Here is a 22,953-nt window from a genome sequence, read left to right as displayed (position 1 = left end):
CGGCCAACATGTTTATGAATTCCTTGTAGAACTCACTCAAACCCGTCTGGGCTAGGTGCTTTGCCACTTTGGAACTGCCTTACCACTTCTTGTATCTCTTGTATAGTAAAGGGTGCATTCAAATGGGAAGTTTTCTCTGCATTTATACCTGGGAGGCCCAGATTCTCAGAAAAGGATTCCATCCTTGCTACTTCATCCTCACAACCCAATGAATGGTATAACTCTGCATTATGGTATAACTCTGGTGGGCGGCACGGTGGCACAGTGGTTAGCACTGCTGCCTCGCAGCGCCAGAGACCCGGGTTCATTTCCCGCCTCAGGCGACTGACTGTGTGGAGTTTGCACATTCTCCCCGTGTCTGCGTGGGTTTCCTCCGGGTGCTCCGGTTTCCTCCCACAGTCCAAAGATGTGCAGGTCAGGTGAATTGGCCATGTTAAATTGTCCGTAGTGTTAGGTAAGGGGTAAATGTAGGGGTATGGGTGGTTTGCGCTTCGGCGGGTCGGTGTGGAGTTGTTGGGCCGAAGGGCCTGTTTCCACACTGTAAAGTAATCTAATCTAATCTAATTTAATATTGCATTAATCATTTTAGACTCGCGAGTGATGGTACCAGTTCTCTCCCTAATGGACACAATGGAATGTGGGGCACTTGTCTTCCTGGCCACATATGCCAGCTATCTATCGGGCTTATCCCCATATTCAAATAACTTTTGCCTTGCAAAGGAGACCTCTCTCTTCGTTGCCTGGGTAAGTACTGAATTCAGAGCAGCCTTGAGAGCCGTGACCCACTGTAACTTAGCCACGATCAATCATAATATGCTGATTCAGCTGCCTTCAGCTGGGCCTCAAGCATACGTTGCTGTTCTCCTCTTTGCCTCTTCCTGGTTGCTGAGTGTGAAATAATTAAGCCCCTCAAATAAGCCTTAGTGGTCTCCCAAAGCATTGATGGGTTACTGGCTGTACCCAAGTTAACGTCCCAGAAGGCCCTAGTCTTCCTTGTGAAGCACTCTATAAATTTGCTATCCTTTGAAAGAAATGGATCCATGCACCATTGTCACGTATCTATTTCACTATCTCTGATTGTGACATCTACGTACACAGCAGCATGGTCCGAAATGGCTAATATTCCCAACCCTGCAAGATAACGCTGAATCCAGACAGATCATTGGAACAAAGAACATATTAATCCTTGTGTGGCACTTGTTCAGGTTGGAGTAAAAGGTAAAATCCCTACCATTAGGGTGGAGACATCTCCACACATCCACCGACCCCAACCCCTCACATAAGTCTACCAACTGCCTGGACTGCAAGGAGAAACCCGAGAGACCCTGTGGCATCCTGTCCACCTTGGGGTCCATGAGACGGTTGAAGTCTCCTCATATAATCATACAGCGCACTCCAATTGCCATCAATTTGGAGAATGAGTTGATTAAGAATTCAAGGGAGTGCACCAGGGGGCGCAATAGACATTCAGGATGCTATACTCTTCCCCATGTATTAAGACCTTGAGAATGATGAAATGCCCATGTTCATCCTTAATTTGATATATTATCTGAAATGGGAGCTTCCTTGGTAGTGGTATGGCCACTCCTCTGCTTTTAGAATTGAAAGAGGAGAAGAATATCCTACCAAAGCCTCCGTGCTGCAATTTCAAATGTTCTTTGTCATTCAAGTATGTTTCTTGGAGCAGGGCGATGTCTTCCCTCTCCTTTCTAAGAGAACATCTTCTTTCTTTTGATCGGGGAATGATTCCCCTTTATGTTCCAGATGCACCATCTAAACAAACCACTAGCCATAACTGTCTAAAACAGCCCACGGTCCCCTGAGGGGAAGAAGCTTAGTCATAGTGCATCGAATGGATTTATAATATCTAAAAACTACCGCTACAGATACTACAAAAACTAAATAAAAAACTAACCACTACTCTTAAATTGAACAACCAAACATACAAACTATAAATAACTGGGGATTTCACCCCCTCGCCCATAGGGGGCACTCATCCCAATTCCTACAACCATCATGGTTCCTTCCAGCTAAGGCCGCACCCCAAACCCAAGCAGTACAGAAAACCTATTATTTACACAGGTGAAAATTAAAAGTGGATGCCCAACCCATCCCCTTCATACATCAACACCATTTGCCTTTAATGAAAAAAATAACCACCCCACACCCAAAGGAAACAAAGGAATAACAGGAATTAGTAAATAATGGCGAATTTTAAATCAAAGCAATGTCAAGCACATAAAACCAACAACCAAGACAGCAAAGGGTATACCATTGTCCATTGTTTCTTTTTCTGATCCAGACCATCTATTTCGAAGAGTCTAGGAAATCCCTTGCTTTCTCTGCTGCGTCAAGGTTGTAAACAGACCTTCCATGGTTGAAGTGCAGAAAGCCAGGTATCTCACAGAGTATTGGATATTCAGGTCTCTCAACCTCTTCCTGACATCATCAAAAGATTTCCTCTTCTTGATTACAGCCCCAGCGAAGTCTTGAAAAAACATAATTGTTGACCCCTTGTACACCAGAACCTGAGAGTCTTTTCCCAGTATTCTGGAGGCTTCCATTATCATTTGTTTCTCCTTGTAACCCTGGAGTCACACTAGGACCGGGCAGGGACACTGATCTGACCTGGACCTGCGCATCACAATCCAGTGGGCCCACTCCACATGCACTGGGCCCGACTCAGCTTCCAGCCCTAGAAGCTGCAGGAGCCACTGCTCCAGGAAGCTGACCAGGCTCTCACCTTCTTCATTTTCTGGGAGCCCGACTAACCGTACATTCTTCCATTGACCTCGATCCTTGAGGTTGTCGACCTGGTCTAGCAGGGTCCGAACCTGGCTTTCCAGTTTCAAATCCTCCCCTCCAAATTCTCCGTCACGGTCTCTGACGCCACGGTTCTTTGTTCAACCGCCTCAATGCGTTGATCCAGTACTTGGATGCGTTGATCCTGCTCGTGCTTTTGTAGCATGGCAGAAATCGGATCCAACGCCAACTCGATTTTTTTCTTGGAGTTTTACAAACTCTGAGATTAAGTTCTATTGCTCCGATGGACTAAAAGGTGCCCCTGCAGGAGTCAGGGCTGTGGTCGCGGGTGTGCCCGGCACTGTAAGGGAGTGCCCTGCTTGCTGTGATCCTTACGCTCCCTATCCTTTATTCATCTTCATCTTCTTCCCAAAACATTAGAATCAATATTTAAAAGGTTCTAGAGGTTTTGTTTTACTTTAATTCCCAATTTTTCTAATAGATGGCTAGTGACGGGGTGTGGGGGGTGGGTGTAAAATCACCACTTTACTTGGGTTATGGTGCAGATCCTAGCACAGCAGATCTATCAGATCGCCGCTATCTTGGATCTCCATTAATCCATCATTTAATAAGATCATGGCTGATTTGTTTGTGTCCCAAATCCCACATTCCTATCAGATAATCTTTGACTCCTTTGCCAATCAAGAACCTGAGTACTTCCATCTGAAAAATATTCAATGCTCCCCTCCACCCCCCCACACCTCCCACACCACCCCCTTAACCTCCACTGCCTCTAAGGCACAGAATTCCAAAGCCGCACAACCTTCTGACAGTAAAGATGTTCTCTCATTGCTGTCCTAAAAGAGAAATTAAAAACAAAATTTAAACAATGTCCCCTGGTTCTGAGAAAGTGGTCACTGGGCCAAAAACACTGACTCTGCTTTCTCTCTATGGATGTTGCCAGACCTGCTGAGTTTCTCCAGCATTTTTGTTTTTGTTCCCTGATTTTAGATTCAACCACAAAAACTAGCATCTTTTTCTCGCCCACCGTGTCAAGACCTTTCATGATCTTATAAACTTCAATCAAGTCACCCTTTGGTCAATGGATCTCTAATAATGGGTGAGACCTCCAGTGGGAGGACTATACTTCAGCCTCAGAAACAATCAGACAAAAATGTTTGGAAAAGAAAGACCACAACAGGTGGCATCATGACACAGGAAAGTACAGTTTTCAAGTTAACTATCAAGCAGAATGCTGGAGAACATATACTAGGATATCCTGTGAGCAGAAGCCAGGCTTGTGGACAATGAAAGACTAAGGAGCTACTAGTAGGTCCCTTGAACTGGAAGTCCATTCAATTCTGCTCAGAAGGTTGAGTCACAGGATTTGCCTTAAAAAGACATTGACATATGCCTGTTGGGGCAGGGAGCAGAGATCCTGTTACAACCGGGAGGAGCACTGGTTTTAAACACATGATTATATTTTTGCTGAGAGCACAACATAACCTATAAATAGGAAACAAGGTCTTCAGTTGAGATAAAACTTCACTCCATGAGGTCCACCCAGAGAATCAATTTTCTGGACCATAATAAAAGGACATTCATAGGAATAATATAGAGTCATAGAGTCATGCAATACGGAAACAGACCCTTTGGTTTAACCAGTCCATGTTGACCATGTTCCAAAACTAAACTAGTCCCAGCTGACTGCAGTTGGCTCATATCCCTCCAAACCTTTTCTATTTATGAACTTACTCAAATGTCTTTTTTGAATGTTTAACTGTACCGGCATCATCACTTTCTCTGGCAGTTCCATTCTGCGTAAAAACGTTGCCTGTCATTTCCTTTTCTCCTCTCACCTTAAAAATATGGCCCCTAATTTGAACTCCTCCATCCTATGGTAAAAACCCTTGTCATTCGCCTTATCTATAGCCCTCATGACTTTATAAACCTCAGACTGTAAGCAAAAGCCATTGTAGTTGTTATAGATTACGATTTAATTGAAATTAGATTAGATTACTTACAGTGTGGAAACAGGCCCTTCGGCCCAACAAGTCCACACTGACCCTCCGAAGAGCAACCCACCCAGACCCATTCCCCTACACCATGGGCAATTTAGCATGGCCAATTCACCTGACCTGCACATCTTTGGACTGTGGGAGGAAACCAGAGCACCCAGAGGAAACCCACGCAGACACAGGGAGAATGTGGAAACTCCACACAGACATTTGCCTGAGGCAGGAATTGAACCCAGGTCTCTGGTGCTGTGAGGCATCAGTGCTAGGTGCTGTGAGGCAGCAGTGCTAACCACCGTGCCACCGTGCCACCCTAGAGTAACCTACCCTTGACTAATGCACCTAACAGTAGTCAAATCTTTGTCATTTTTTGAGGAGTTGACAATCATTTAGAATATAAAACCCAAATGACCTGGATCTGGACCTTCCAAGAAAGCCTTCATTCTGATCCCACAATGAGACCTGGCTTGACAGTCTAAACGTTTTGTTTTGCAGTTTGTTTATTATGGTGGTCAGTCACTGAACACCTTCACAAGAGGTTATTAACAAAAGAACGTATACATTGTTGAAACTCAAGAGGAAAAATAATACTAGCTATATTCCACGACATAACAATTACTTGAAATAGTCTTCTTACAAATATCAAAAATAGAAATTCAGTCATTTTACCCTCAGCAGCACCTAACAAACATTGAAACCTCAGTGAAGGATTCTCCTGGTTAAAGTTCAGTCAGCATGGCTCTATTTTTGGAAAATTTCCACCCTCACTTGATGCTATTTCTTCAATTAAATACCTCTTCCTGAGACCCTGAAACAAAATACTGACAGAGCTCACTTACCTGTTGGCACAGGTTTCTTAAACCGCTCTTCCACGACCTTCTCATTCTCTTTCTGACATTAAACAATTCAGGATTTATTTTCTTCTGCCCTGGGGTTTTTTTTCAGAGACTGCTAAATTGCACTGCTGATGCTCCAAGCCATTTTCTCTCCTTTGAAAGAAACTGGCATATTCTTTGACTAACTTAGTGGTTCTGACATTTATAAAGAACTTGTTTTAGTTTTTGTATCCTTGTGTCACTGGACATTTGTTGCTTGGCAACAACTGATTTTTTCCCTCTTCTGTTCTTGCTTCTAAGGCACTGAAGTATTCCTCCTAGGAGTTTCAAAAGTCTCATCTAAATATAGACAAATTTCCAAACAGTATTGTGCTACTTGTAGAACTCAAAATTAAATCCATGTCTTCTCTGCTTAACACACACAATGTAGAATTATTAAGCAAATGTGAAGCTGTACACTTTAGAACACAAGTTTCCAAATAAATATAATACATTATGAACAATCATCACAATACTGTAGAAAAATGTAAAATGGGGTTGTGAGAGCTGATTTGTTGGCAGGATCCATAGTATTAGCAACAAGAGGCATGAGTTTGACTGGAAGGAGAATGGACAAGATTAGCATTGGTGAATACACTAGACAAGAAGTATACATGAGAGATTGGGATGGGGTATTGGTGATAAATTAGAATTACTGCTTATAATGAGCTAGACCAAGGGAGCCATTAGCCTTGTGGCATTATTGCCAAACTATTAATCCAGAGACACTTGAAATATTCTTGGCACCTGAGTTCAAATCCCATCATGGTATTTGGTGAAATTGGAATTCGAAATGAAAAATTAAGAGTCTAATGAGTAAATCGTTTGGAAACTCTATTCTGTTCACTCAGGTCCTTTAGGGAAGGAAACTGCCATCTTACTTGGTCTGGCTTACATGTGACTCCAGATCCACAGCAACATGTTTCACCCTTAACTGCCCTCTGGGCAATTAGGGATGAGCAATGAGTGCTGGCCCATGAACCAATAAAAAAACTTTATGACTCCTTCAGAGAACAGCAAGAAAGGAACAGACATAAGCCAGGTCTTGCTAAGAGGCAATCAAGCCTGAATGATAGCAAGAGAGTAGGAAGTTCGAAGTCCAAAGGAATTGAGAAGGCAGAGTAGATGAGAAGTGAACAGAGGCACAACATATATGAGTGAGCAGGGTCTAGGAGGGATAAAGAGATCAGGAGGTAAAAATAAGACCAGAGTGGAAATAGATTCAGAGGCATATGAGTCTGGTGCAGCAGGTAAAATGAACTCAGAGATAATTCACATTAGAGAGACCTAGTAATGTACAAAATTTGAGCATAAGAACCTATATCTAAATGGGAAACAGAAATTTAAATACGATCAAAAATTCAGAACTAAAATCAGCAGTCAGCATGGGGCATTAAAGAACTAGTTTGGAGACTGATGTAACATGTAATATCCAAAAGCTCTTTAAAGTTACAATATCTGAGAGCACACTGATGGAGGTATTTTCATGGGGTTGAATGTAACAGCATAAGAAATAAAAGCAGAAGACCATACAATCCATCAAGCCAATACTGTCATTCAATATGATCATGGCTGATTTTCACTTTCTCACCTGCTGCCCATATCCTTTGGACCCTGAGAGGTTCAAAACATGTCCACCTCGCCCTTAAATGTGTACAATAAATGGAAATCCAGGAACCTAACCGTTTGCAGGATCAGAAAGAAGTTAAATTTGAAGGACACCATAAAATACTGAAGTAGAAGAGTTTTCTGGTTGGGAACAGGATGAAACATAAAATCCAGTATAATCTGTTACAGGTTTGACAAGAGACTGAAGTCTCTTAATCACAACAGCTGTGCACAAAAGGTTGTATGCTGAACAAAGGGAAATGAGAAAATTAAAAGGTGCAATGTAAGTGAACCAAGAGAGAGTAATATGTGAGTAAAACAGGAAAGCAGAGGTTAAGTTGGGATGTGTGGCGCAACTAGTATAAGGAGCAAATTGAATGAACTGCAGGTGAAAATTCACTTGGAGAGTGCTAACTAGTAACAATTGCAGTCACACGGCTAGCAGGGAGACTTCTCAGCAGATTTGCAGAAGCAAGTCTCCTAATAGGCCACCTTCGTGCTTACCATCCTATTAAAGATGGTGGGTAGGTTCCCGTAAGTTCATTAAGACAGCCGAGCAGCTCTAGAGTTTCAGTTGATGAGATACAAGAATATATTCAATCAGGTCCCTTTGGCAAAGTCTAACCTTTGCAAATCAATTTAAGAAATGCAAGTACTCAACAGACACCCTTGGAGACAAAGACATGAACTGTTTCAGATTAATGGTGACTCTTCATGATAAAGGGTTAGCTTCTATGCTATTTCAAGGTTTTTTTTTCTTTTATTTCAGATTTCCAGCATCTATAGCTTTCAATTATTGTTTTTGGGTTCTTTGGTAAGCTGAAAAATTTCCAAAGCATTCAGACACCACGCCCTTAAATATAGACTGTAGAAATTTCCTGACAATGAGTATTAGGCTAACTGGTCTATAATTGTCTTCCCTGTTGTGCAAGCTAATGATTCTGAAATGATTACTTTGGAGACTGAATTTGGCAACAACCAATTTGATGATGTTGTACCATCCTGGGTGAAGAATCAAAGAGTCTTGATTTTAATGCTGATGCAGTTTCCAGATAAGTCTTAGTAGTTATGACCAACTTGCCAAAGTAACTCAAACCTATTGCTATCATTAAATAAATCTCAATCTGTTCTTGTAAAGGTCCAGTGGTGATTCATCATCTACCATTATTAACTGAACAAGACTGTAAACCTTACATAGGAAGAAAGAAAGATTGATGATAACATTAGGAAGTATATTATTCAAACCATGGATTTGACAGGAATATGTATTAAGACTGCACTATAGAGTTTTACATGGCAAATCAGGAACAGGGACATGCATGGTTTATAGGCTGTGAAAGATAGCTAAACATCCATTTTTCCTTGTAAACTTAGCCAGAAAAACTTAGTCAGGAAATCAGGAAAAGCTCCATTTTGATTACAAAAATTCAGGAAATCACCTGCATGCAACACTTGGAGATACAGCATTGCTCTTTCACAGAACTGAAACTTTATTTTCTTTCCCTTCTGTCTCACTGGGTTTTGAAACAGAAACTTAAACCAAGAAGTGTTGAGTTTAGATTAGAGTGGTGCTGGAAATGCACAGCAGGTCAATTGATGTTTCGAGCTATTCCTAATGAAGGGCTTTTGCCCGAAATGTCGATTTTCCTGCTCCTCGGATGCTGCCTGATCTGCTGTGCTTTTCCAGCACCACTCTAATCTAAACTCTGTTTTCCAGCATCTGCAGTCCTCACTTTTGCCACAAAGTGTTGATACAGGTCTCTTCCAAAGCAAGGTTTTTCCAATAATTCATGGCAATAAGGCACATCTCTTAACACTCTAAAAGCTTTGCTTGTTCTATTTTTGAAAGTCACTTCACGTTCTGTAATCAGCTGGTGTCTTACAGCCCACACTAAACTGTTCATCTCATTCATTGGTGTCTCAATACTACGGTCTTTCTTGGAATCCAGCTCCACTATTGCCGGAGTCATCGCAATTATTAAAGATTTCTTTTTAAATTTGTACAATTGCCCAATTTACCTCCCTTCATTGACCAGGTTTCTGGACTTAACTAAAACAATATTTATTCCAAGTAAACGGACTCTAGCAGCAGATAAACTGCTGGGGTGTCACAGTGGCTAGCACTGCTGCCTCACAGCACCAGGGACCTGGGTTCAATTCCACCCTATGGTGACAGAATGTGTAGAGTTTGCACGCTCTCCCTGTGTCTGTGTGGGATTCCTTCCACAGTCCAAAGATGTGCAGGTTAGGTGGATTGGTTATGATAAAATGCCCATAGTGTGCAGGCTGGGTGAATTTGCCATGGGAAATGCAGGGTTATAGGGCAGGGTTTGGATGGGATGCTCTTCAAAAGTCGATATGGACTTGATGGGCCAAATGACCTGCTTCCATGCTGTAGGGATTCTATAACAAACTGTTATGAAGCTTCAACATATATCGCTGCTATTTAAAACACTAATCATCCTATAATTCTCAATTCTCTCATGTTTCCAATCTGAAAAGAATCCTTTGTTAAAGTTTAATCAGGAAAGATGTTCAATTTCTTTGAATTTATGAGTGCTGTCTAATCCTGATTTCTGATAGTATTCATGTGATGAAGGTCATTGCCATGCTTATCTGTTGGAGGATTCCTGTACTTCTGAATTGAATATTTTACTTTCACATCATGTTGTGCTGTTGCTATGTGTCTTTGCAGGTTTCCTTTTTAGTGATTAAGTTATTGTTCATATTATTTTGAATTGAATTGAATAAATTGAAAGACTTGTCACTTTTTTAGTGAATAATACAGTGAAACAGTGGAAAGCTTCAACTGTTGCCACAATGCAGCATCATTTTGCATAGCTTAAGAATAAAAAGATATAACTGAAAGCGAGTCTACCTTCATAAAAAAAAAACAAAAGAACAGCAGATATTGTAAATCAGAAACAAAACCAGAAATTGCTGGAAAAGCTCAGCTATTCTGGCAGCATCTGTGGAGAGAAATCAGAGTTAATATTTCAGGCTGAGTTGGCTAGCTTGGTTGGCTGGTTTGCAATCAGACTGACACAACAGTATGGGTTCAATTCCTGCATGAGCTGAGGTTACCATGAGAGATTCATTCTCAACCTGTCCCTTTTGTGAGGCATGTGACCCTCAGGTTAAACCACTGCCAGTCATCTCTCACAAACGAAAGAACAGACAAATGGTCCAGAGGGAGCGTGGTGACTTTACCTTAATTAAATATAGAAACTAATAGCCAGCTAGATAGATGTGCGACACATGGTCATTGGCATTGAAAGTAGTCAAGGCGTATGTAGCTAACTCAAAAAAGAGACCTGTTTAAATGTACAGTACAAAGGAAAACAGAATTACTACAATATGTGAAAAGCAGAGAGCTGTTTAACCCTATAGAGATACAACTGTAGAAAAAGAGAGTGTGGAAACATGTTTAAAACCACAACAGGACCCGATCACTCAAAGACAAATAGGCGGAAGATTGTATAACAATGTAAAGAAATAATCATTGTGAATAGAGTGGAGAACTGTCAAACATAAAAAGGCATGATAATTGTATGCAAAGCAAAGGAACTAGTTATTTTCACACAAGATGCAATTACTGTGGAATGTATTAAACATAGACTCAACCAGTTTCAAGAGAATGACAAATACTGTAATAGTTTGTTAACTTGATATGATAATTAGGATGCCTGAACACCTGACATGATTGTATCACCTATATGTGCAAAGTGAACTATGATCAGGGGGAGAGTCTCTTTATAAACTGTAACATCTGGGTGTACCTTTGGAGAATAATCCTTGTTTGGACCTTCCATTGCCTCGGTCTGTCACGTCATGTGAACAAGACAAGAAGTTGAATGACCTACTTCTGTTGCCATGCTTCTCACCCTAAACATTGTGGAAAATTATGAATTCTGGATATTCAGCAACTTGACAATTTTTTTTGATGTGTGTAGTTATAGCACCATCTAAGGGTAAAAGTAACAATTCTTGAACAGCACTTCACTAAACAGTTAATTTGTTGGAGTTAAATAGAACAAAGTGATCCAAATCATCGAATCTCTATAGTGTGGAAGGAGGCCTTTTGGCCCATTGCATCCACATCGACCCTCCGAAGAGCATTTCACTCAGACCCATTTGCTACCCTATCCCTGTAACACTCCATCTCTCATGGTTAATCCATCTCGCCTGCACATCCCTGGTCACTATGGGCAATTTAGCATGGCCAATCCACCAAACCGGCAGATCCTTGGACTGCGGCTTGAAACTGGAGCATTCCGAGGAAACCCACACAGACATAGGGAGAATGAGCAAATTTCACACAGCCATCGCCTGGGTGTGGAATCGAATTCAGGTCCCTGTGGGGCAGCGGTACTAACCACTGAGCCACCATTATCTACATGTAGCTTTCAAATTGAACTTATTAGGCACAAGTGGCTAGTAATTTCCTTGAAGCTGCTTTCTATACACGCAGTTTGCGTAACTCCAATAGAGGCGTATCAGAGATCCCATGTCCAGTGAAGATACATGAGCACATATCAATCAGCAAAGAGTCTACGGACTGTTGGAAGTTCAGAGATGGTCATTGCTTTCTATCGTTAATGCCTTGCATACCAGAGTAAAGGGGGATCTGTGTTATAGCATTCTAGTTGGAATTCTTTGATTAGCTTTCTTGTAGAAGCACAGTACATCCATTACTATTCATCTGACAGGGGCACACTACAGATATTGAGGTTTCAGAGGGTACCATGGGATTTCAGTATCATACATGGAGAGACTTCAATCCCTAATCAGTGTGCCAATAAAAATCAACCCATATGCATCTGCAGATGGCCCATCAGCAAACAAAAATCTTGATTTTAATCTCGGGGAGAAAATACCCTGCAACAAGTGCTCTGGCAAGCTATATAAACACAATCCAAAGAACGTTGGCAGAAATAACATCTAATGACCAGTCCAAACCTTCCTGTAGGCATGGATTGTCAATTGCATTGCCGAGATAACATGAAGGCCAGGATAGGAAGCCACAAGTGCTGCACGAGATAGTTTCCTTTCCCTAAAGAATTGTTAATGGACCAGTAGAGATTTTGCAAATATTTTATGCTCCTGGTCTGTAGATATTACACAAGTTATCAAATTTATTGCATTCTGCTGCAAAACCTCTCTTTCAGCAATTTGAACTCAATGTCCTTATTCACTATCCCAAGTATTGTGCAGCCACTAACAAGTGAAGTTTATTTTGTTGTTTATTTTGTTTCAATGCTCGGTTGTTTCCCTTGGTGGACAGCAAATCAAGGGCTTGAATGTCAGGACCATAGAAGTATTATTCCCTGACGCATTTTGAGAGTGTTTTCATAACAAAGTTTGATAAGTTGGAGACATGAGTCCTAGACTTCAATAGTGAAGTCAACATACCTGGTATACATGTCCCACAATTTATAGTTAATGTGAACATAGATCCCAGGCTATTTTAACACCTAAATATGGGAGGGAGTGAAGAGGAGGGGATTTAGAAATTCAAAAAAGGACACTTGCTTTCAACTTCAGGTTTTAATGGAGTTGGTGCAGTTGGGGGTGCAGGGGTGTTGGAAACAGGGCAGAATTTAATGCTATTTGCCTTGCTCGGCTTGATGGCTGGGGACATTTAATCAGGTAGGGAGATATCTCAAGTGTGGTCACTACTACACCAATCATACAAAGTGAGAGATACTTTGGATAGGGTATGTTTTTCAGTTAATGCACTGAACCAAGGTCTAGTGTGCCATATCAGGTAGACATAAAAGTTCCTAGAACACAACTTGAGGAAAGGCTTGTGGGCTCTTCCCAGTGCTGTGGCCAGTATTTATTTCATAACTAATGTCACTCGGTCAGATTATGTCACTGTTGCTGGTGAAATGTTTCTCTTTCTTTTATTTGGTCATTTAATGTGAACTTCACCTGAATAGGTCAGCATTTATTGCCATTGTGAAGGTAATGGTGACCTGTCTTCCAGAATGTTTGCAATCTCTATGGTGAAGGTACTTGCCACCATGCTGTTTTTTTTTTGGGGGGGGGGGGGGGGAGGAGAATGTGGGGAGCTGCAGACAGCAGCTTAAGGATTTTGATCCATCTTAACAAATAAATGGTGCTCGAGTTGGAATCTGTTAAGGGCTGCTGCCCTTGTCTTTTGAGGTAGCAAAGGCCATGGGTTTGGGTAAGCTAGCTAGGAACCAAAACTTTGGTGAGTTGCTACAGTGCACATTGTAACTGGGACACATAGCACCAAAGTCCATCAGTCATGGAGAAAATTAATATTCAAGATGCTGGATGGGATAATGATCCAGACCGTGACGTCCTGGGTAGTTTTGGTTTGAGTGCTGTTAGAGCTTCAATGATATGAGCAAGTGGACAATACTCCGCCACACTCCTGAATGGTGTATTATAGGTAGTGAAAAGGTTTCATGTAGTCAGAAAGAGTCATTTATCTTAACCTCTGATCTAAACTTGTAAACAGCATTGACACAGCTGATCCAGGAGAAAGTGAGGACTGCAGATGCTGGAGATCAGAGCTGAAAAATGTGTTGCTGGAAAAGTGCAGCAGGTCAGGCAGCATCAAAGGAGCAGGAGAATCGACGTTTCGGGCATAAGCCTGAAGAAGGGCTTATGCCCAAAACGTCGATTCTCCTGCTCCTTTGATGCTGCCTGACCTGCTGTGCTTTTCCAGCAACACATTTTTCAGCACACAGCTGAACCAGTTAAGTTTCTGGTCAATAGTGGCCCTGATAGAATCAGTGATGGCAATGTTTAATAGCAGGAGTAAATGGTTAAGCTCTTTATTGGTCAATGTTTGGCACTTCCATGCTTCTCAGCCCAAGCTTGAATGTTGCACAGATTGTGTTGTATGTAAGCATGAACAGCTGCATTAATGGAGGAATTACAAATGGAATTGAAGGTTGTCCAATGAATAGCTGACATCTGACCACACAACGGAGAAAAGATCAAGAATGAATCTGCTGAAATAAAGACTGAAAGTGCTGTAAATACTCACTAGGCCAGGCAACATCTGTGGAAACAAACAAAGATAACATTTTAGGTCAATGACCCTTTACTTGAATTGAGTAAAAATAAAAATGTAATTGGTTTTGAGCAACTGAAAATGGGGAGGGGGAAGAAGGCACAAAATAGAAGGTCTTTGTCATGATAGAGGCTAAGAAATATTAAATGCCAAAGGGTCTCTTGGTGTAGAAGCCAAACAAGTGTAGATGCGAAGTGGAAAATTCAAATGACAAGCATCAGGAAGCTCAGGGCTAGTTTAATAGAATAAATGGAGGTGTTCCACAAAGTGGTCAGCCACTTTGTGTTTAATTGCCCCAATTTAGAATGGACTACATTATTGCTCGTGAACGTACTAGACTAAATAAAGAGGTATAGGTAGATTAGATTAGATTCTCCTGTAATGCGCAAGTTGTGTTCCTGTGCAACACCTTGTTATTCAAAATCGCACAATAATGGGACTGATGGGAAAAACAGGGTTGGGGGGGGGCGAACCACCAAAAACATCAGTAAAAAAAATCAAAACAAAAATAATAGTTAGCCTAGCACATATGATAGCACAGTCTAAGTACATCATTAAATCATTTATCTTCAAGTATTAAATTTACTGCATGTTTTTCATTAACATGAAAACATGCAGCAAATTTAATACTTTAAGATATATGATTTAATGATGTACTTAGACTGAAAAACACTGACTACAGCACTGTAGTTTTCATGAAGCACTTCACCAGAAAGCACACAAGCTGACTGACCACGTGATGCTGATGTAGAAGTCTGGTCCTCCTCAAAATTCTCCTCCAGTTTGAAGTAACGTTCCTCCTAAATCTAGACTACAATTCCCAGTTTCAAGGCTTGCAGAGCGGATTGCATTTCTGTTTTAGCTGAACACACTGAATTTGCATTTTGCAGACAGATGATTGTGAGGCTGCGTTTTCCTATTCAGATAAGTGCCGGGGAAGGATTTGCATAACAGAAACAGGAGGTTGCTTTATAAAAAATGGTCTGCAATTCACTAATTGCAATGTAGCCAAACTGTGTTTAATAAATGTATGTTATAGGAGAGCAACCTGTACAGGGTGATCACTGATTCACTTGAAAGGACGAGTTAAGACTTGAATGGTGAGAAGGAAAGTCAAAAGGCAGGTGTGGCATTTGCATGGACATGTGCCATAAGAAAGAGAAAGGCTTTTGGGAGTGATTGGGTTGACCCTTTCAATCGCTGAAAGGGTAAGATGGTTAGGGTTGGGACTCTACCCTGAGGAAATCCTGCAGCATTGTCCTGGGTTTGAGCTAATTGCCCAACAACATTTACAAATTGTTTCTGCAATGTTTAGACCAAGGCTATAATGATATTAGGAACTGAGTGACAATGGTAGAATACAAACTGCACAGCACTAAGCAGGTTATTGTTTAGTCAATGCCTTTGATAACAATATAGATGACAGCTTTCATTTTGTTTACAACGGAGTAGGCTGACAGGGCAGAAATTGATTGGATTTAGTGGACAAGCCTGGGCAATTTTTGACATTGTTGGGTGGATACCAGCATTGTAGCTGTTGCAACAGCTTGTCTGAACACCTGCTGGTTTGGGATCCAAGCTTTCAATGGGGCTATTATGGGTACAGGCAACCTTTTTGTATAGAGTCCACCCAGCTGTTTTTTTTAAAAGAAAAGTGTCCCTACATCCTGTTTTGCTGAATGGAGCACAATTCTAGCTACTTCCTCCCACATACTTGAAACATCCTCTTGAAGGCTGCTTCTAAGAATTGTTGACTCCAAGCCAATTATTTTTGGCGATTACTTGCAAGAGATTTCTTTTGCTCTGTGACACCTGCAAAACTTATTTTGACTTGTCATTACTATGAATTGGTAGGTGATGTTACTCTATTCTACACTGATACTGCCCTGTTCTCCGGAAATCTATTAAGTATGAGTGAACATTGGAACAACGCTGAGAAAAAATTGCTCTAGTTCAGCACTTAACTACATCCTGTCAGTGATGCTAGTCGTTTGTCAGTGACTTTAATCAGGTTTGTATTGAACTTACATTGCACACGTGGAGAAACATTTATATACATAGTACTGAATGTGAGCAATGAGGAAGAACTGTTGAGGAACAATGGCAGATGTTTCAGAAAACAGTTCATGGCTCACAGCAAAGATTTGAGGAAGAATTCTAGGAGGGGATACGTCAACCAAGGTTAACCAGGCAAGTTAAGGACAACAAAGAGAAAGAAAAACAAACAATATGGAAAAGATTTGTGGTAAGGCAAGGGATTAAGAGAGTTACAAAAATGACAAAGGATGGCCAAAAAATAAAGAGGAAGATCAACCATGAGGAGAAACTTGCAAGTGATATCATGATGGACAACAGCTTCTCTAAATAAGAGAAGCCAAAGTGAACAGCAGAGCCTTAGAGAACGAGGCTGGGGAAATTATAAATCAGGAACCAGGAAGTGGCACAGGAGTTGAATAAATAGCAATTTAAAATTATTAAATAATCAAGGGGCAAAAGGTGAGGAAATAGATACAGTAGCTATCACTAGAGAAAAAAAGTGATAAGGAAGCTCATGGGGCTGAAGACCAATAGGTCCCCTGGGTCTGATGGGATGCATCCTAGGATATTAAGGTAGCTAGAGATATTGGACGCGCTGATAACAGTCTTCCAAAAATCCTTAGATTCTGAAAAGGATTTGAAAACGGCCAGTGCAACATCTTTTTTTTGAAAGAGGAGGATGACGAAAAAAAACAGAACAATTTGCTTAACACCTATTGTTGAGAAAATGTTAGTTTAAGGATGTTGCCAGAACTGGCGGGTTTGAGCCATAGGGAAAGGCTGAATAGGCTGGGGTTATTTTCCCTGGAGCATCGGAGGCTGAGGAATGACCTTTAGAGGTTTTTGAAATAATGGAGGGGCATGCAGAAGGTAAATAGTCAAGGCCTTTTTCAACAGGTGGAGAGTCCAAACCAAGAGGGCATTGGTTAAAGGTGAGAGGGGAAAAATGTAAAATGAACCTGAGGGATAACATTTTCACACAGACGGTTGTGCATGTATGGAACAAACTGCAAGAGGAAGTTGTAAAGGAGGGTACAATTACAACATTTGAAAGATATCTAGATGGGTATATGAATAGGAAGACCTAAAGAGGAATATTGGCCAAATGCTAGCAAATGGGACTGGGTCAGTTTGGGATGTCTGGTCGGTGTGGACATGTTGGAGCAAAGGGTTTGTTTATATGCTGTGTAGCTTTGTGATATTGTGGCAGAGCATTTAGAAATACATATGATCAAGCAGAGTTAGTACGGCTCCATGAGGGGAAATATGCCTCACAAATTTACAAAGTCTTTGAGGAGACAATAAGCAGAATAGATAAAAGATAGATGCAAAATATTTGGATTTTTAGAAGTCTTTTGATAATGTACCATACATTAATAATACAAGTGCCAATAGTGATGGAGGTCTTATATTAGCATGGATAGAAGATTGATTAAGAGTTGGGACAAGAGGAACATTTTTAGGATGGCAACCTGTAACTAGTACAGTACTTCAAGGATCAGTGTTAAAGCCACAACGATTGTTAATATATACCAAGGATTTGTGGAAAATTAAGGTCCTACAGCCATGTTTGTGGAAAACAAAAATAGATGGGAAGACAAGTGGTGAGGAAAGGGTATGAGAAAATAAGGACTGCAGATGCTGAAGATCAGAGTCAAAAAGTGTGGCGCTGGAAAAGCATAGCAAGTCAGGCAGCATCCAAGAATCGACAGAATCGATGCTTCAGGCATAAACCTTTCGTCATGAGGAATGAATATGCAGAGGGATGTAGGCCGGTTAAGCAAGTGAGCAAAAGCTTGACAGATGGAATGGTTATGCACTTTGGGAGGAAGAACAGCAGAGTTGAATATTATTTAAATGGAGAAAGATCGCAGAAAGCTACAGAAAGTGGGATTTGGGAGTCCTTGTGTAGGAATCACAAAAAACTAGCAAAGTTCAACGGGTAATAGAAAGAGCAAACTAAATGTTGGTATTTATTTCAAACAAACTGGGATATAAAAGTAGGGAGGCTTTGCTAAAACTAAACAAGGCACAAGACAGGCTATTGTTGGAATACTGTGAACAGTTTTGGACCCAGTATCGAAGGAAAGATATATTGGCATTGGAGTCAGTCCACAGAATGTTCACGAGGTTAATACTAGATATAGAAGGACTGTTTTTATGAGGAGAGGTTGAAGAGCTTGGGCCTGCACTCATTGCCCCATTGGAAGACAGAGGTAACCTTATTGAAACATGCAAGATTCCTTTCCAGGGACTTGACAGGGTAAATGCGAGGAGTTTGCTTCCCTTTGTGGGAGAGTCTAGGGCTAGAGGGTATAATCTCAGAATAAGGGGATGTCCATTTAAGACAAAATTTATGATAAATTTATGATAAATTTAGTCTCTGCGAAATTCTTTACCACAGAAGACGGTCATGGTTATGACATTACGTACATTCAAGGTTCAAGACAAACAAGACAAACCAAGGGTTTTGAGGAAAAGGCAGGAGAGAGTTACATGGAACAGTATAGCACAGGAATAGGCCTTAGGCCACCATCTCTGACGCTTTACTAAACAAATTCATTTGCCAGCACAAGGTTCATATCGCTCTGTTCCCTGTTTGTTTGTCTATCTGTCCAAAGTCTCTTTAAACTTTGCTGTCGTATCTGCTTTCACCGCCTCCCCAGCAGCATGTTCAAGGCACCTGTCACACTGTGTAAACATCTTTTCTCACACATGTCCTTTAAACTTTTAACCACACATCTTAAACCAATGCTCCTTAGTATTGTTGACATATCCACCCTGGGGAGAAAACTCAGACTATCCAGGTCTATCATATTTTTATATATTTCCATCAGGTTGCCCTCTCAGCCTTCAATGCTCTAACGAGAACCATCAGTGTTTGCCCAACCTCTCCTTACAGTTAATACACTCCAATCCAGGCAACATCTTTGTAAATCTCAGGTTAAGGATTATCAGATCAGCCACAAACTTATCGAATGGCAAGCAGACTTGACGGGCAATGAACATCTACTCCTACATCTTATCACCTAGTAGCCCACAAGAGTACACTGTTTGTTATACAAAGCGTTTCATAAGATGCCACAGTCAATCTACATTAACACCTGGAACTGCTGCCTGTTAATAACAACTGGAGTGCTAAATATCACACTAGATCCATCAATTGCCTGGTTTATCCAAGTGTGCAGGAATTAAGGCCCCATCTCTCTATGTGCTGAGAGAGAAACTATATTAGATTAACTCATTTGGGAAAGGATATGTGCCACCTGTCAAATTCAAGCTAATATGAATTAGCTGCCTCAAATTGAAAAGATCAAAGGCAAAAGGAAACCCAGCTCTCTTTTGCTCCCTTGATCATCAATAACATCGCCATCATGAAGATTGATACCATCAATGTATTGAGTTCATTATAAGTCTCAGCTAACCAGCCACATCAACATGAGTACATAAGAAAGACAGAGCAATTCATTCTTGACATCTCAATGGTGCATCATTATAAGTATTATGGCATTGTCATCAGGTTCATTATTCATCACAACATATGAAAACTGTTTTGACACCTCCCTCCCATATAACTTTACCAACCGTGAAGAAATGGCAGTGAGTAATGATTATTTCAATATGACTATTGTTTCATTGCTATTATTAGAATACTCTGGAATTCCTTGCAAAACATGACTGACAGAGCATTGGTACTGCCTTTTCAGGACAAACTACTTAAGAAAAACCATTATTTGTCTTGAGAACAAAGTGCTACTAACTAACTCTCCACAAATATCATGAACATAACCTTCATTCCACAATCCCTTTCCAAATTTTAATGTTTGAAGTGTTTTAGACTATTCCTAAAGGCAGGCATTATGGTACTTGTAAACATATTCTTTTTTAAAATACTTATCAGAATTTTAAAAAGCAAGCATAATGCATTCATTTACAAAAATAACAAAGTTGTAGCATTTTATTTACCTTCCATGTGATCAAACAGTTCTAATCATATTTGACCATTAGGCTCTCATATCTATTCAACTTCTTTTCCAATATTGACCTAACTAATCTAATCCTGAACACTGATAGAATTCCTGCTTCAATGGCAGAGTGGAAACATGATTGGACTAGAATTCAGAACTTCAAACCAGTGGTCTGGGAAATGTAGGTTTGAACCCCACCATGGCAGATGCTGAATTCTGAATTCAATTAAATCTGGGCTTAAAAGCTGGTTTACTGGCAATCATATAACCACTGTTCATTAGTAAAACATGATTTTATTATTGACAATGTCCTTAAAGGATGGAAATCTTCCATTTATATTTGGCTTGGTCTAAGCACGAATCCAGACCCACAGCAATGTAGTTGATTCTTAACTGCCCTGGGCATTAAATAACAAACATGCAAAATGAAAACAATTCTAATCCTCGAAGTGAATTCTACAGCTGCATGACTCTGTGTAAAGCAGTTTCTCCTTCTTTCTGTTAAAAATTCCTTAACATTTATTTTTCAAGTGTTGCACCTAAAATCCCTGAGCTTGTGGTTTGTTTGGGAACACACTGAGCTAGTGTTCTCCAAACTACAGTTCTTCCTGGATCATAAGAAAAAAAACATGCTTTTAAACTCACTTCACTGGTCCCAACTTAACCCTCAGTTGATCTTTGTTAGAGTAGCCATTAATGTCCCCTATTTTAGGGCCTTAGTTATGTTACTGGTGCCACATTTGAATAGTTAAGAGGTGCTTTCAACTTGGGATTGTCTGCTGTTGCTACATAGAACTTAAAATTCCAGTTGATAAATCAGGATGGGAAAGGAATGCCATTCATACTCTGACTTTCCTTTCGCCTTGTTTCCATCCTTTGTCATGTCTGAGGTTCACCTTGGCCCCACCTATTGGACGGTTGGAGGGTTCCCAGTCGGAAGATAAGACGCTCCTCCTCCGAGCAGAGAGTGTTCAGCAGGAGAAGATAAAAGGTAGGGAGGAGGGACTTGGAGGAGGGGCGTTGGAAATGTGATAGGTGGAAGGAGGTCAAGGTGAGGGTGATAGGTCGGAGTAGGATGGAGGCGGAGAGGTCAAGAAGAAGACTGCAGGTCAGGAAGGCGGCCCGCCGCATCTGCTCCCAGGAGGACCAGTTCAAAATACGTACAACACAGATGGCCTCCTTCTTCAAGGACCGCAATTTCCCCCCCGACGTGGTCGACGGCGCCCTCCACCGCACACAACAACGCGATGGTCGGAGGAGGAGCGTCTTATCTTCCGACTGGGAGCCCTCCAACCGCAGGGGATGAACTTGGACTTCACCAGTTTCTTCATCCCCCCTCCCCTTGTCTCAGCCGAATCCCTCCCGCCCGGCACCGCCTTCCTGCCCTGCAGTCTTCTTCTTGCCCTCTCCGCCTCCACCCTACTCCGACCTATCACCTTCACCTTTACCTCTTTCCACCTATCACATTTCCAACGCCCCTCCTCCATGTCCCTCCTCCCTACCTTTTATCTTCTCCTGCTGAACACTCTCTGCTCATTCCTGAAGAAGGGCCTGTGCCCGAAACGTCGAATCTCCTGTTCCCTGGATGCTGCCTGACCTGCTGTGCTGTTCCAGCAATAAAGTTTCAACCCATGCAAAAGACTAGCTAAGGGTAATTTCTGAACTTGCATGAATAACACAAAAATTTAGGTGTAGTGATGCACAAGTCATTCAGTTGTCCAGTTCAGATTTCTGGAGATTGATAACGACCTTTCTATTTTGGATTTATTTATTTCGGATTCGGACTGAAGCGTGCACTTACCATACTGACCAGTCATAATGCAGCTGAAATAAAAGAAAAATGAAATTGCTGGAGAAACTCAGCAGGCCTGACAGCATCTGTGGTGAGAAGACAGTTAACATTTTGAATCCCGTGACCCTTCTTCAGAACACAGTGCAGCTGAAGTTTCATAAAGTACACCAGTCGCTAAAAATTCAAAAGGACCAATCAGCTAATATCTTTCCCACTGAATGTGCCTATTATCTAAAGCTAATAAAGGAAAACGTGAGGCACCATGGTAGAAGTAAACAACCATCTGATTACTATTCAAATTGATCGCACTGCATTTGTGCTTATTTTTCATCCATTTCTATATTTGAGTAGGCAAATAAGCACAGGAAATTTCTGTCCAAGGTTCTGTAGCTAACACACATGGTGGGCTATTTTGGCCATTTCTTCCTAACTGGTGTGTGATAGGCAGCGATAATGTGTTGCCAACTAGTATAATCTTTCAAGATCTGTCAAAAATGTACACAAAGCACCGTAGTAAAAGCACAAATTATTACAAGCTACGTCATCACAGAGGAAAAGGACAGAATTTTATTGAGAAAAATATCAAATGCTTTTGATTACAAGCAAAGCAACATTGCCCTTTCTTGCACAATCAGATTTATGTGGTGTATTGCTCATGAGATCAAAATAAAAATGGCCTACCACACAGAGCCTTCATTTTTGGGAATGGAATTGAGTCATAGAATCATAGAATCCCTACAGTGTAGAAACAGGCCCTTCAGCCCACCAAGTCCACACCAACCCTCCAAAGAATATCCCACCCAAACCCATTCCCCTACCCCATTTATCCTTGACTAATGCACCTAACCTACACATCCCTGAACAC

The sequence above is a fragment of the Chiloscyllium plagiosum genome, chromosome 2 (assembly GCF_004010195.1).
Source record: "Chiloscyllium plagiosum isolate BGI_BamShark_2017 chromosome 2, ASM401019v2, whole genome shotgun sequence".
NCBI lineage: Eukaryota > Metazoa > Chordata > Chondrichthyes > Orectolobiformes > Hemiscylliidae > Chiloscyllium > Chiloscyllium plagiosum.
Note: the sequence above shows the minus strand (reverse complement) of the source record.